The sequence below is a fragment of the Chionomys nivalis genome, chromosome 19, assembly GCF_950005125.1.
Source record: "Chionomys nivalis chromosome 19, mChiNiv1.1, whole genome shotgun sequence".
In the NCBI taxonomy this organism is placed as follows: domain Eukaryota; kingdom Metazoa; phylum Chordata; class Mammalia; order Rodentia; family Cricetidae; genus Chionomys; species Chionomys nivalis.
This window is the reverse complement of record NC_080104.1, coordinates 10,449,914-10,465,206: the sequence shown is the minus strand read 5'-3', so window position 1 is coordinate 10,465,206 and position 15,293 is coordinate 10,449,914. Positions and strand designations below refer to the sequence as shown.

General features: G+C 44.2%; 1 protein-coding gene across 3 annotated transcripts in view; it reads left to right on the top strand.

Annotated features, from left to right (window-relative positions):
- The window catches only part of Usp49 (ubiquitin specific peptidase 49), a 77,752-nt gene that overhangs the window by 11,551 nt on the left and 50,908 nt on the right, over positions 1–15,293 (top strand). For 2 of the 3 annotated variants that reach the window (XM_057750994.1, XM_057750993.1), the window contains exon 2: positions 3,293–3,521. The gene's annotated coding sequence lies outside the window, so the exon portion shown is untranslated. Of the gene's footprint in view, positions 1–3,292; positions 3,522–8,770; positions 8,855–15,293 lie in introns of those variants that run through there. The other variant, XM_057750995.1, reaches the window with a different exon arrangement.

The following is a 15,293-nucleotide window of genomic DNA, read 5'->3' as shown; positions in this document are numbered from 1 at the left end:
TCTGGGAGCTAGCTGTAGTACTAGGCTTAACGTAATCACATTTGCTTTGGGTTGTAGCTATATAGCGGGATTGTAGAGATGTTGAAAGGGAAATAAATATGTGCTTTGTGAACACAAAGGTGAGGTCTCTGGATTCTCTTTTCTTTGTTAATTTTACGTTTTGTCTGCATATATGTGTGTGTACCACATGCGTGCCTGGTTTGCACAGGGACCAGAAGAGGGCAGAGTTACAAATGGTTGTGAGCACCCATGTGGTGCTAGAATCAAAGCTCAGACCTCTGCAAGAGCAGCCAGTGCTCTTAACCACAGAGCCATCTCCCCAGCCTGTCTCTGGCTCATTTTAATAGTTCTGATGTTGATGATGGAATAGGATGTTTAGGATGGAAAGTTAGACTGATGTGGGATTCCTCTCTATACTATGAATGTTTTATTACTGTTGGTTAATAAAGAAGCTACTTTGGCATGGCAGAATATAGCTAGGTGGGCCCCTGGCTTCGGGAACAGGCAGGCTGGGGAAACCCGCAGGACAGAGAATACTTATAACTACATTTGACACTGAGGCACATGACTGTAATCTGGCCACAGAGAGGCTGATACAATTGAAGGGCTAGCCTGGGTTACAAAACAAGAACCTATCTCACAAAAGAGACTGGAAGAAAAGTTGGGAGGTTGTGGAGCATTGCTTAAGCAGGGTAAATTCACTTGAAACAAAGAATGTTCTGCATTAGAGTATGAAAGCTGTGAGAGAGATGGTGTGTTATACAGCTTTCTTTGTAAGACAGTCTTACTGGGTACCTCTGGCTTCCTGGAACTGGCTGTGTATGCAAGGCACACCTCAAACTCATATCCATTGTGAGTGCTGGGATTAACTGTGGGCCAGCATGTCTGGCTGATGTTATTGTTCTCTTTTGGTTGTTAGAGACAAGGGATTCCCCTGTGGCCCAGACGATTATATCCTGTAGACCAGCCTTCAGTCCGCAGTGATCTCCTGCTTCGCCCTCCTTAAAAAAAAAAAAAAATGGGTGTAGTTTTTGCAACCAGGCAAATGAGTACAGTTGTATAGATCATCTGTGAACTATATATATGTAATAGATCTTTTATTTATTTTGAGAAACGCTTTGTTGTTAGGTTTTGAGAAAGACCAGTCTGTAGCCCAGGCTTGTTTAGAACACAGTGTGTACTCCAGGCTTGCCTCCAATCTAAGGTGATCTTCCCAGCCTCACCCCTCCAAAATAAATAAGTAAATATATATAAAATTTGGTGGTTTACTTGGGTTTTTGATTTTTTTGAAACCATCTCACTTATCTAGATTGACCTTGTACTCTCTGTGGAGCTGAGTATGACCTTGAACTCCAGGGAACTAAGTTTTGGAATCCTGGGTGTGTGCCACCAACCTGAGGCCTGTCTACTTAGAATAGCTTTTAGTGTTTAACCTGAAATTTAAGTGAAACAGTTGTTTTTGTATCGTGCCATCAAAGAACACTTGGACGCTACTTAGGTTTCTTGTAATTTGTGCTTTTGTGGCAAGTCAACAGCAGTTGTATTCGTTGTTGTTGTTTTTTTGTTTTTGCTTTTCCAAGACAGGTAACAACCCTTTCTGTCCTGGAACTAACTTTGTAGACTTGGCTGGCCTCAAAATCACAGAGATGCATCCTCCTGAATGCTGGGATTAAAGGAGTGCGCCACAACCGCCCAACTTCACTATTGTTTTTAAAATATTTTTAAAGTTACATTCACTTATTTGTATGTGGGCACACACATGTAACTGTGAGAGGACAACATCTTGGAATTATTTCTCCTTCATGTAGTCCCTGAATCAAACGCAGATTGTGAGGCTTGGTGGTAAGTGTTTATAGGCTGAACCATCTTGCCAGCGTCAACCTTAAATCACATTTGTGTGTGTGATGTGTTTATTGTGTGGAAGCGCACACAGTAGGACAACTTGCAAAACCCTGTGCTCTTCTTTCGTGTGCATCTAGGGATGGAACTGGAAAGGCAGGCTTAGCAAGAGCTTACCCACTGGGCCAGCAAGTTTCACCCTTACTGTTCTGTTTTTATCATCAGTCCAATGACATTCCCACAGCAAATCTTTTTTATAAGATTTATTTATTATGTATACAGCGTCCTGCCTACATGACAAAAGAGGGCACCAGATCTCATAGATGGTTGTGAGCCACCATGCGGTTGCTGAGAATTAAACTCACAGCTTTTGGAAGAGCAGCCAGTGCTCTTAACTTATGAGCCATCTCTCCAGCCTCCAGATTACTTTCAATATTATTTTAAAACTAGTTTGTGACTCAGAGACCCTCCGAATGGATCCCCGGCAGCAGACTTGGAGAACCACAGGTGTGATGTGTGCCGACAGTGGTGGGGCTGTTTTCCCCCTACCTATTCTGAGCACATAACTGCCTCAAGTTTTAAGTGGCTTCCAGATTTCTCACTCAGAAAAGCACCATGTTAGGAAATGTTGAATAAGATGCTTAACTGTCTTCAAGAAGTTGTTGGGAACTGGGGAAAGAGAACAAAAGACAGCTTTTAAAATGTTTATTATCACATCCACTTAAGGTAAAGAGTTACAACTTAGAATCCCATAAAGAGAACTGTTAAAGGTGCATGGCCTCCACTATGGGAATTGAACCTTGGACCTGCGTCCTCACCCAGGACGCTCTTGTTACTTCTCCAAAACTGTCCCTGAATCCACCATGCTGTCTATAGAGTCTAAGAACTCAATGCCATACTCTGCCTCCTGATTGACTTGATTACCACGTCCGGCTTTATTTTTTAATTTCTGCCATTTTTACTCATTCCACATTTACAGACATAAAGCCTTGAACCACTGTAGCATATAATATACATTTCTTTTTGTTTTTATTTTTTCCTTTTGTTTTTCGGTTTTTAGAAACAGGGTTTCTTTGCGGTTTTGGCGCCTGTCCTGGAACTCGCTCTGTTTGTAGCTTTGGAGCCTGTCCTGGAATTCGCTCCTAGACCAGGATGGCCTTGAGAGTTCTGCTTCCTTCTGCCTCCCGAGTGCTGGGTTTAAAGGTGTTTGCCACCACCCGGCTTCTTTTTGTTTTTAAACTGAAAATGTCTTTGCCTGCCTTAGCCTTGTCTTGGGTGTTGTAACACTGTATCTTCTTTGGAGGGATCCTCTCCCGCAAGGTTGGTCAGGACAGTGCCACCCAGGAAGCTTACCTACTTTGTGAGTCAGTCTTTACTTTCTGTTTCAGAATGGATTTCATCCTTCTTGGAAGTCCTTAGGGCTACCGCCACCTCGGTCTGATTTATTTCCTAGGCCCCATTTGGGGAGCAACGATCTTTTCCTTCTCCTGTTGAAGAGGATTTTCCATCAGTGGCAAAAGTTCACACGTGTGCGCTTGTCCAGGCGCCAAGAGTAACTTTTGCAAACGCTGCCTCGGGGAAACTCCATGGTTCGCTGGCTGCCGCTGCACCGTAAAGAAAACAAAACCAAAAAGCAAGCAGGAGTGGAAAAGGCCTCTCTGGAGCGGTGAGACAAATTAAAGGTAAGCCGCAGAGTAAACGAACTCGCGTAGAATTCCTTTACAGATCCCGTAGACTAAGGGCTGGGAAGAAGGGGGTGGTGCTCGGCAGAAGCCTGGCCCTTTAAGGAGGAGGGCCAGACACTAGACTCTGCACCTTTAAGAGTCTCTTTGTCTAGAAATCTTCTGTACACTCTTGTGACTCAACCAAACTTTACCGGCGATTCTCCCGCGCCGCTCCGCGCCTGCCCCCTCACGCCGACCGGCCGACGGCCGCCTCGTCTCGGCTGACCCGAAACTTGGTGCCCGCGGCGCGAACCCGCGGAGAGGGCGTAGAGGCCAGGGGTCGCGGCCAGGAGGCGCGCCGTTGGCGCATTGCGGGACCCTGGGGGCGGGGCTATAGTAGGCGTACCAATGAGCGATGGGGGGTGTGGCCTGCCCGCTTGTCTCGCGCCCTGGTGACAGCTCGCGCGTGCTGATGATGGCGGTAAATATAGGGGGGGTCTGGGAAGGGGGCGGAGGGCCGGCGAAGCGGCCAAGGGGGCGGCCCGGGGGGCGTGGGGGTCCGCGGTGGCTGGGATCCCGCGCAGACATTCGGAGGCGGGGACACCCGGCCCCGGCATGCCGGCCCTCCCCTTTTAAAGGAGAAAAAAAAAATCCTCTCACACACCGGGTGAGGGGCGACAAAGGCGGCGCGCGCCTGGCGGGCGGGAGGAGCGGCGGCAGGGGGCGGGACCGCGACGCCGGCGGTCCTGGGGCGCCCGGGGCGGGGACGACGGGCGGCGACAGCGAAGGCGCGAGCCCCGGCGTGCGGGCGCTGCGTTTTGGCGGGGTGGGCGACGTCTGGGTTCTGAGGTGAAATCCTTGAAGGGAGAGAGGGGAAGGCAGGCTGCTGCGGGAGCGGTTGCTGAGTATAAGATGAGGAGAATTAGGAGAAAGGGTTAGAAGCCGGGAGAGGAGTGAAAAAGAAACCCAGGCTGGCCCCGGGATGAGGTTAGGAAGCCCGGGGCTGGGATGAGGGATCCGGGGTCAGGGCTAGGAGCAGGGGTCTACAAGGGGCTTGGCAAGGTGGGTGGTGTTGGGGTGAGGGGTACCAGGGCCAGAAGAGTTGCACGGAAAGACAAGGAGCAGGACCTGGTAATAGTTGGGAGTAGGGGAGAGAGAGTGATTAAGAGCCAGACGTGACAAGGGTGTGAACTAGTGCCGAGCCAGGGATGAGCTGAAGGGCTGGGATCAGCTGGGGTAGGATCGACAAGGTGTGGGTCAATAGCTGGGTGATGGGTGTAAATTCTGCAAAGTGAGGGAGGCAGGAGACCTGGATTACAACCAGGTGGAGTCAGAAATTGGAGCGTTAGTGAAAGGAAAGCGAGCTTAGAGCTGGGCGTTAATAGGACAGTTGTGGGAGAAAAGAAAAGCTGAGCGGACGCTAGAAGCACGGTTTAAGGAGTGATGGTGCTCTGGGACAGGGAACCTGGGGACATTGGAGGGCTTCAGCAAGGACTGGCTGAAAAACAGCCTGAGAAGATGAGTAAGGAAGAGATGGGCCCTGGAATTTAGAGGATGGAATGGGGAGTAAGGGAAGAGAAACGAGATTAAGGGAAGCGGGGAGAGTCCTGATGGGTGTCGAACTGGGGTGGTTGCACAGGAGTGGGAGCCGAATGCGCAATTTGCTCTGAGGTGCCCCAGAAGGTCTGGAAGGGGCAAGGCACAAATGCTGTAGTGAAGAATCCAGGGTAGGGGCCTTTGGTGCAGAAGATAAGGAACCATGGTGAGTGAAAGGGGCCCTCGAAACAAGGGTAAAAGCGAACAGTAGGGGCCCAGGTGGGGTGCAGCACAGGAGTTCTTTGTTAAGAGAAATGAGTATTGAATTTGTGACTCCTTTTGTCCCTAAAAGTAGGAAATTCCAGATCCCGTTTCTCTCTTCAAGGAGTCTTGGATCCAGTTTCCATCTTTCATTGCTTGAAAATCCACTCTCTTGGCCACTTTGAAAAGATGGGACCCATTTTGACTTGATTTTGTTCTTGTGTAATAGAAAAATGGCAGCGTTAGGTGTTTAAAACCTTGTGATTTTACTACCGTGCTAAGGGGTAAAGGGCTATGTTGATTTACAATGCGCCTGTGTGCTGGGGTAGTTAGGGTGGGTCTCGTCAACAGGGTTTTCTTTCCACTGAAGAGTGAACCACTGGGGTAGAGACAGCTAGGACTCTGGCTGAATAAGGAAAACAGAAAAATTTCTCCTTAGTTGTTTTCAGGGGCTCGAGAATAAGGAGAAACCATTCAGGGAAAGGTGAATAACCAACCAGGGAACTGTGCTAAAGGGGGATTGAGTTCCTAAGCTGCTCTCAGCTTTGTGTAGAACATTTTTGTGGAGTTGCTTACTCCTCAGTTTTGCAGACTGTGAGAAAGAAAGGTGGAGTGGAGAGTTGTGGAGAGTTTTAGAGCTGTGGACTCATCTTTTAGATTGCATAATGCATTTTTCAATGTCTCTTATGAAAAAATTCTGTAAGATAAGATCGCCATCCCTCTGCCTGCTGTATTTTATGATTGTAACTAGGAAGGACATATCAATATTTAGAACCTTTTGGTTTTTAAGACTTATTTTAAATTAAAATATTTACATTTATTTATTTATATGTATGTGGAGCACATGTGGTCGGAGACAACTTACAGAAGTTGGTTCTTTACATCATGAGGGTACTAGGGATTGAACTCAGACTGTCAGTCTTGGCAGCAAACTCCTTTACCCAATAAACCATCTCCCTTGCCCTATAAGACCATTTTGGAGATTAAAAGGAAGATTAGAATTTTGGGGCAAAATTTAGGTTATTCTTTCTTGGTAGAAGTTTTTAATGATTTTCATTCTAAAGCGTTTACATTTCACTAAGAATATTGATGAGTATTTACTTTGCATTTGATAATGTGAAGGACAGTGTATGATTTCCTGTAAGGGGGACAGAGGGTACAACTATTCTTTTTTTTTTTTTTTTTTTTTTTTGGTTTTTCGAGACAGGGTTTCTCTGTGGCTTTGGAGCCTGTCCTGGAACTAGCTCTGTAGACCAGGCTGGTCTCGAACTCACAGAGATCCGCCTGCCTCTGCCTCCCGAGTGCTGGGATTAAAGGCGTGCGCCACCATCGCCCGGCCGGTACAACTATTCTTGACAATCTTGTTTGAAATTTAATTTTATGTGTATAGGTGCTCTGTTTGCATGCATGTATATCTGTGCCTGCAGAGGGACACTGCAGAAGATGGAATCAGATCCCCAGGAATTGGAGCTACAGACAGTTGTGAGCTGTGTGTGTGTTCTGGGTCTTCTGGGAAGAGCAGTCGATGCTCTTAACCACTGAGCCGTCTTTCTAGTCTTGAGTTTATTTCATTGGTGCACATTCAGAGCCACAGTGATGCCTTTTCTCCCTCAAGTCCTGTAGAGGTTGCAAGTGTTGCTGATGGTGGAGCACTTGTCTATCATGTGCAAGGGCTTGGGTTGGCCCTCAGCTCGGCAAGCCAGACTGCAAACCTCAACAACCCTTATTTTAGGGACTTGGGATGTAGCTCAGTTGGTAGAGTGCTTGCCTAATATTCACGAAGACCTGGGTTTAATCCCCTAGCACTGGATGGTAGTGCATGGCTGTCTTCAGAGGACTCCCAAGGTAGCAGGAGTCAGCCTTGCCTACGTGAGTGAGTATGAGGCCAGCCTGGGTTACATGAGACTCTGAAACAAACACACACACGTAAGGCCTAGCCCACTTCTTCAAAGTTGTGTGACTTTAGATTGCTCTCACTTGGTGGACATTTGCATAAGTAGCAGAAGATAAGTTTCTGGCATTAATAAGGGTTAGCAAAGTTTGCTTTTGATTTGTGGATATCAGAAATGTCACACACATATATTTGGATATTTTAGAATCTGAACTCTGGGCTAACTTTTAGCTGTGCTAAGGGCAAGTGGTTTATTTTCTGGATTATTCTAGGCAGATTGAAGGTAGGTAGATTTATTTGGCAACTTATAGAAGAAATTTAATTACAAATATTTGCTTCTTAATTTGAGACTAGTCTGGAAATAACTTTGAAAATGAAGTGTGACTTTAATATGAGATGTCTGTTTCTGCAAGGTATGTACACATGCCTTTGTAGCTGTGCTTGGGCTGGCTATACTCTGTTTAAGATATTGCCATTTTTATGATGCATTTTTCAAAAGGTGATCTCTTTATCTGGCTGTCTGTCAAAGGAAGGAGCTTATTTGAGTGCTTATTTTGTTTCTGTTACATTGCTACAGTGTGCTAAACCACTGTTGCTGTGAATGATTGTTTCTCAGTGATCTCCTCTCTCCTTTTCTTTTTCCTTCATCCTAGTTCCTTCCTTTTTGCTTCTTCTGTGCTGGGAGTGAACTCCAGAGCATCACACATGCCGACCACACTCTCAGTCCTCAGTTCATATTTCTAAAACTGTTTATGAGACACTGGTCTCACTGTGTAGACCTGGCTGGCCTGGAACTTGCTATGTTGACTAGACCATGATAGCCTTTTTTTGGTTTTTCAAGACAAGGTTTTTCTGTGTAACAGTCCTGGCTGTCCTAGAACTAACTCTGTAGACCAAGCTGGCCTCGAACTCACAGAGATCCACCTGCTTCTGCTTCCCAAATGCTGGGATTAAAAGTGTGTGCCACCACCGCCAGCTCAGGCTGACCTTTAACCCACAGAGATCGGCCTGCCTTTGCTTCTGTTAAGCTGGAATTAAAGAGGTGGGTCACCATGCCTGGCTGAAAATGGATGATCTTTTAATACAGACATTATTACTTATCATAAGGACTCCAGTGTTAAATTTAAGCTGTTTTCTTTTGTTCACCTAGTAGAACTATTTTGTTTTGAAACCAGGTCTCACTATATCCCTGGCTGGCTTGGAACTTACTAATTAGACCAGGCTGACATGAACCATAGAGATCCACTTTCTACCTCTTCTGTCCTGGGAGTAAAGATGAGCTCTACCACATCCGACTTGTCTCTAGTTTTCTGTGTTTGTTTTGAGATATGACCTCACACTGTAGCCTGGACTGTTGAAACTGACTACATAGTCTAACCTAGTCTTAAAGTTGTGGCGAACCTCCTGCCTAGTCTCTCTGAGTGCTAGGATTATAGGCACTGGCTACCATACCCAGGTATCAATGGAACGTCACTTTTATTTTGGTTATTATTTTATTTGCTAAAGATAAAACTTATTTATATTTCTAGATTAGGATGAATAGGTTGTACATAATTAATTTTCTTTTCTGGTTAATCTTAGAGTCTTTGGATGGGAAGAGACGTTGAAAGGATCTTGGGTTTATTCTGCAGCTTCAGTCAATATCCCACCTAAGTCATCCCAGGTAGATCAAAACTCACCCTATTTTCTTATAAATCTTCAGTGGCAAGATTACCTTATAAATAATCTCTTCTAGCATTTTATTATTTTCAGGAAGTCTTTTTTTTCTAATCAGCACACATTTAATGCTATATTTGTATTTATTTATTTTTGCCTTGCCAACAATCTTTTACTAGGAAAAAATGTTTGCTTGTTGTGGTATTTATAAAAGCTCTAACTGGTGTGGTAACCCATGCCTGAAATTCCTGCGTTTAAAAGGTTGAGGCAGGAGGATTTCCAGGCTAGTCTGTGCTATAAGGTGAGACCTTAAACAAATAAGCAGGCAGCAGACAAGCAAACAAAGAATGAAACCTTACTTACTCATGGCAACAGAAGGAGTCCGTGAGGTGTCTGCAGGACTCTCCAGTGCCAGATTCTGTTGTAAGTCATCCCCTCTCAGTGACCTTGAGGCAGGGGGCTGTTAATTGTTTTGAGATAAAGTGTCCTTTGAGATAAAGTGACCTGCCTATTTGGTCGCTATAGTCTTTGAGCACAAATACTATTTCTGTCAGTTGTTAACCCAGTGATACATTTACTCTTTCATTTCTGATGGTCGTCATTGCTCCCACTGCTTCATGTACACTAAGATTATGCTCTACCACAGATACCCTTCAGCCCCTCAATCTTGTGTGTGTGTGTGTGTGTGTGTGTGTGTGTGTTCACGTGCGCGCGGGTGTAAGTGTGTGTTCTTCCTCAGTCATTCACTCCCTACCTCTTCTGGGACAGGGTCTCTCACTAAATCCTGACTTCACCAGCTAGGCTAAGCTAGCCAGTCAGGAAGCTCCAGGAGTCTGTCGTTTCTGCTTCTCCGGTACTAGAATTACAGACAAATGTCACCCTGTCTGCCTTTTTTGTATGGGTACTAGGGATCTAAACTGTGAAATTAGTCCTCTTAGCAGGTCTTTCCCAGTCTTAATGATCTTCTGGAATCTGTTAGGAAACAACTCCCAGGAATTGAAGGCCTGTGCCTTCACCTCTGGCTGATGTTGAATTCTTAGCCTCTTGCTTCAGTTCTGAGTTCTAGGTACTTGCTGCCACACTCCACCCTACTCTGTTTCTTTGTAAGTGGTGAACCTAGGACCAACACCCCAAGGGTGCCATCTAATACACATATTACATCAAGGTTCTCCTGTGCTTTTATGTATTTTTTATTCCAAAATTGTTTTTACAAAGCCAACAACCCCAAACCAATTTCATAGCACCTTACTGTGTTGCAAATTGCCTGTCTACTTTTGAAGTTGGAAAAATATTTTATACTCAGTTGAAAGATCATTGCTATGTGAGGAAGAATGGAAGTTATGCTTCAGTGCAGATATCCATAAGTAAAAATCTGTTCAGAATACTGCTGTTTTATTTTCTTTTTATGTATGCCTGTCTAAGAAATGTACCAAATACTCTGCTTTCATTTGGTGAAGTAAATTAATTTACTCACTAAAATTAAAAATGTAGCTTGCTGAGTTTGGTGGCTCATACTTGGAATTCCAGCACTGGGGAGGCTGAAGCAGGATTTACCACAAGTTTGAGACCAGCCTAGACTAGATAAGTTCTAGCTCAGCTTGGGCTGCAGAATGGCCCTTTTCAAACAGACAGAAAGCAAACGAAATTATTTAGGGTTTACCTTAGGTAAACATGAAAATTGTAACCGGAAGCAACCTGGCAGGGGGCTTCCATTAGTGGCTGGCCTGAACCCACGGAGATGGGCCTGTCCTAGCATCCTGCCTGCTAAAGTTTAAGGTGTTTGGTGTAGCAGTAACTTGCCTTGGACTCTTGAACCTCCTGCCTTCAGTCATACAGTCTCTTGAACCTCCTGCCTTCAGTCATACAGTCTAGGGGTATTGAAATGATACAGTCCAGGGGTCTGGATTGGATTCATTTTTTCTGCCAGTTAAAAAATAACGAGACAGGAACAATCTAAAGCATAAAAGGTTAACACCATGGAAACTTCAAGCACCACAGACAGTTAAAAAAAAAAAAGGCGTTCATTGGGGGTAAGAAGACATATGCCACAGGCAAAGCAGAGGGCCACAGAAAGCTAGAGTCCAGCTGTCCTTAGGGCCGAGAGTTTTAAAGCTGTGGAAGAGTTTTCCCTCCGCTATTAGGGGTTGGTCAGTTTGAAGACAGACAGGATGATGGTTGATTGGTCTGTAACTGTTGTGTGACACGTTCTGATATGGCCTTCAATCAGCAGGGGCCTGCTAGTAGAAGACAAAAGTCTGAAGGGTGAGGAAGGAGCTGCCATCTTGGAAACTTGACACCTCTATTACCTATACCTGTGGCCCCTCTGTCTGTCTGTCTATCACAGAGTCTAACTCCTGGTCTCTCACTACCATGACCTGAAAAACCTTTTTTTTTTTTTTTTTGATGACTATGGGTTTTATTACAATTTTTCAGTCTTGAGGAAAGTTACAGAAATGATACACAGATTTTATATGTCTTTTCTCAAAATCGCTAGTTGTTTTCATTTCACCTGACTTGCTTTATCATTTTCTAAGTATTTTTAAACAAATAAAATAGGAGAAACTTATATGAACACATTCGATTTAAAAAAGAAAAGGGAGGGGACTGTTGAGATGGCTCAGTGATTAAGAGTACTTACTGCTCTTGCAGAGGATCTGAATTCAATTCCCAGCACTCATGCTGGGTGGTCTCTACTGCTTGTGATTTCAGCTTCAGCCTCAGCGGCATCTAACAGTCAAATGTGCACATCCACACACATAGGCATAAAAATAAATAAAACTAGGCTTTCGGGGGGTGGGGCACTTAGCGATGACTCATTGGTTAGGAGCACTTGATGTTCTTGGAGAGGACCCAGGTTTTGGTTCTCAGCATGCCCATGGCAGGTCACAATTGCCTATAACTCTAGTTCCAGTGATCCTATGACTTCTTATGGTTTCTAGCATCACCAGGCTTGCATGTAGTGCACACATGTACATACAGGAAAACACACTTATGTACATAAAATGTTAAAATAGAGGCCAGGTGTGGTGGCCCGGTTTGGAGGCAGAGGCAGGAAGATCTCTGAGTTTGAGACCAGCCTGGTCTATATAATAAGTTCCAGGAGAGCCAAGGCTACATAGAGACCCTGTCTCAATAAATAATATATTGAGAATAAGTGAAAGGGAATAAGTTTGGTATATATTTTATTTTAGTCAAAGTCTTTAAGGTAAAGTAATGTCAAGATGGAATTTAGAAGTCAGAGATATTGGTGCAAAGCCTGGAATCCCAGCACTCAGGTTGGGGCATAAGGGTTATCATAAATTCCAGGTCAGCATGGGCTACATTATTTCAGTCCAGCTTGGGCTAACAGTGAGACCTTTTCTCAAGAAACCTAAATCAATAAATATTAGGAGGACTTTGTGAGGTTATGCAGTGTGCTTTAGTAGATTGTGGGAAAGATTCTGTCACCTGTTAATGACAGATGTATAGGCCCTGTTATTTACAAAACATTGTGTTGTCAAATGCTTTTCTGTTGGGAACTTGTGGAAATCACATCCTTAGAATGTGGTAGCTGCTAATATGCATGATGATTGTGTGAGAATCAGGGCTGGGGTTTTTGGGTTGTTTTTATGTTGTTGTTTGTTTTTCGAGATAGGGTTTCTCTGTAAAACAGTCCTGGCTGTGCTGGAACTCACTCTGTAGACCAGGCTGGTCTCGAATTCACAGAGATCCGCCTGCCTCTGCCTCCTGAGTGCTGAGAATCAAGGCTGTTAAGCCATACCATGAAGTATTTGAGATGAAATTCCTACCTTGGAGATCTTTATGCAGCTTCAAGGAGTTAAAAAGAACCAATGCACACAAGGTCTAACTTCTGAAATGTTGACCGGGATTCATACAAATAGGTCTGCCTTACGTGGAGGTGGTCCATAAAAGTATTAACATGGCCACCATCCCCAAACCTAAATTTTGAGTCTTTTCCATTGTTTTCACTTAAGGAAATGGACTGACCCCATTTCACTTCCAGTCACCCCAGTGTGTGCGATGTTAAACGTGACTGTAGACAGCCTGTCTGACTTAAGCCGTAAGCCTAGTGGTTGCATCCTGATAAATGTGAGACACAGACCTCGTGGGCTCCGTCTCCTTTTCTCCCCTCTTTAAGCTGCTATCAGAGCTATGAAATATAGCTCCTTATAAACGCTGATTGTAATAATTAGAAACACTTCCCTTTCATAAGGACGAGAAAATTACAAATTATTTGGGAAGCATTGTTTCTAGTCATGTGTTATTGTTTCTGAGACATGGACAGTTTTTAAAGACTAATACCATTCCTTTTCCATTCACGTGTTAATAGAAGTCTGGGAAGTAAGGGTTCCTCTGAAATGTTCCGGGTTGTTTGTATTATGTGTCAAGTTGTAAACAGCACTCTGTGACAGGTATTCTCTCTTTGTCTTCCTTTGAGCTAATTAGTAATTTACACTCCAGTAGCATGTCTCCCAGTCTCACTGTGAAAATGCTTCCCGTGCAAATGATTAGGGGCAAATGTTGGCTAGCACATTAGAAGAATCAGGGTAAAAATTAATTTTTGCATGTTTTTGGTAGGCTTTTGTACATGTGTCTCTCCCTTTCCACCATGCCTTCCCTAGATATAAGAATGTTAGGAACTAATGTAACCCAGAACTACTGCCCATGGTGCAGTTTGATAATTTGTGTGCTGTTTCCCACCCCCACCCCTGTGCTGTGGGACTTGGGGAGGATTAGCACAGCACTCTGCATAGTTTAAAGTCCAGGAAACTGGTCTTTACTGTTCCTGCCCCATTAGAATAGCGGGCTTCCAGCATTGTGTTCAGAAGCTGCCCAGCAGTGCTGCTCTAGCAGGGCAGTGACTGCTCCGTGGTGAGAGGGCTGCACAGCTGCTGGTGCGGTAGGAAAGGAAAGGCAGTCCTGCCATAGTATCAGCCTTTTCAAAGGCAGCTGAGTGACCAAAATATAAATTACAGCTAAGTTTTAGCTGCGTCACATAAAGATCCTGCTCTTTGTAGCTTCTTGCTCTCTTTCTTCCTCCAGTCTCTGACATGGGGAGTATGTGTAGGGGTCATTTGTGTGTGTTCACTCGACAGGCCCATGTGGGGGTGTTAAAGCAGCAAGAACATTTGACTTTAAAATAACCCAAAGGAGTCTTTTGTCTGTGAATGTAAATTTTACTTGAAAATTAAAGCAAGGATGGGTAGAGGTTTATTGGTTTATCAGTTTTGAGCTAAAACTCTTCTAGAATGATAGATAAATTATGGTACTTATTCTTATAATAATAGCTACTGATTTATCAGGATAGTAAGGTCAAAGTCCTTGTTAGAGCTAATTTGATTCTCCTTTTAAAAAACTGTTACCTGGAGGTAATCATTAAGAGAATTGGGTAAGAAAATGTGTGAATAGCTTGTTTCAGCCATCATTGCTAATAGGTTTATCATCATAGGCATTGAGCCTTTGACAGTGAATCAGCACTTGTGAGTAGAGGTCATCTCTTTCATGTGGGCACTTACAGAGTATGTGGGTCTGAATTAGTGGTTTGTTTTTGTAAATCCAAATCCCAGCCAGGAATGGTGCATTCTAGCACTTGGGAGGTGGAAGCTTAATGAGCTGGAATTCAAAGTAATCTGCAATTGTAATACCTAAGCATCATGGGAGACTAGATTTTGATTCTCAGGACCTTCTTTGGATGTCTGAAAACTCTGTTATTCTAGCTCCAGGGCATCCATTACCCTCTTCTGACCTCTACAGGCACATAAACCTAGTGCACGTAACCCTCACTGCCCCATACATAGAACACAAGATGAAGATGATGACGATAGGCTGGAGAGATGGCTCAGTGGTTAAGAATTCTTATTTCTCTATGTAGAAAATTCAGGTTTGGTTCCCAGCACCCACATTGTTCACAGCTATCTGTAACTACGGTTCCAGGGACTCTTAACACTGTTTTCTGCCTTCTTCGGGCACCTGCACCCATGTAATGCCCATAAATTTATGCAGGCATCTTCACTACATATAAAATAAGCAAATCCTTTAAAAAAATAACCCTTTAAGTCTTTTAGTGTTCTATTGCCATGAAGAGACACCACATCATGGCATTCTTATGAAAGAAAACATTTAATTGGGGCTGACTTATGATTTCAGAGATTTGGCCCATTATCCTCATGGCAGCATACAGACAGACATGGTAGCTGAGAGTTCTACATCTGAATCCAAAGGCAACAGGAATAGAATGAGCCTCTAGACCTGGTTTTGGCTTCTGAAACCCCAAAGCCCACCTCCAGTGACACACTTCCTCTAAAGGCCTCACCTGCTCCAACAAGTCACATCTCTTACTCCCTCTCCAGCAGTCCTACTCCCCAACGACCAAGTCTTCAAATAGATGACCGTATATGAGCCTATGGGGGCCATTCCTATCCAAACATCCAAGAATGTCTAGGATA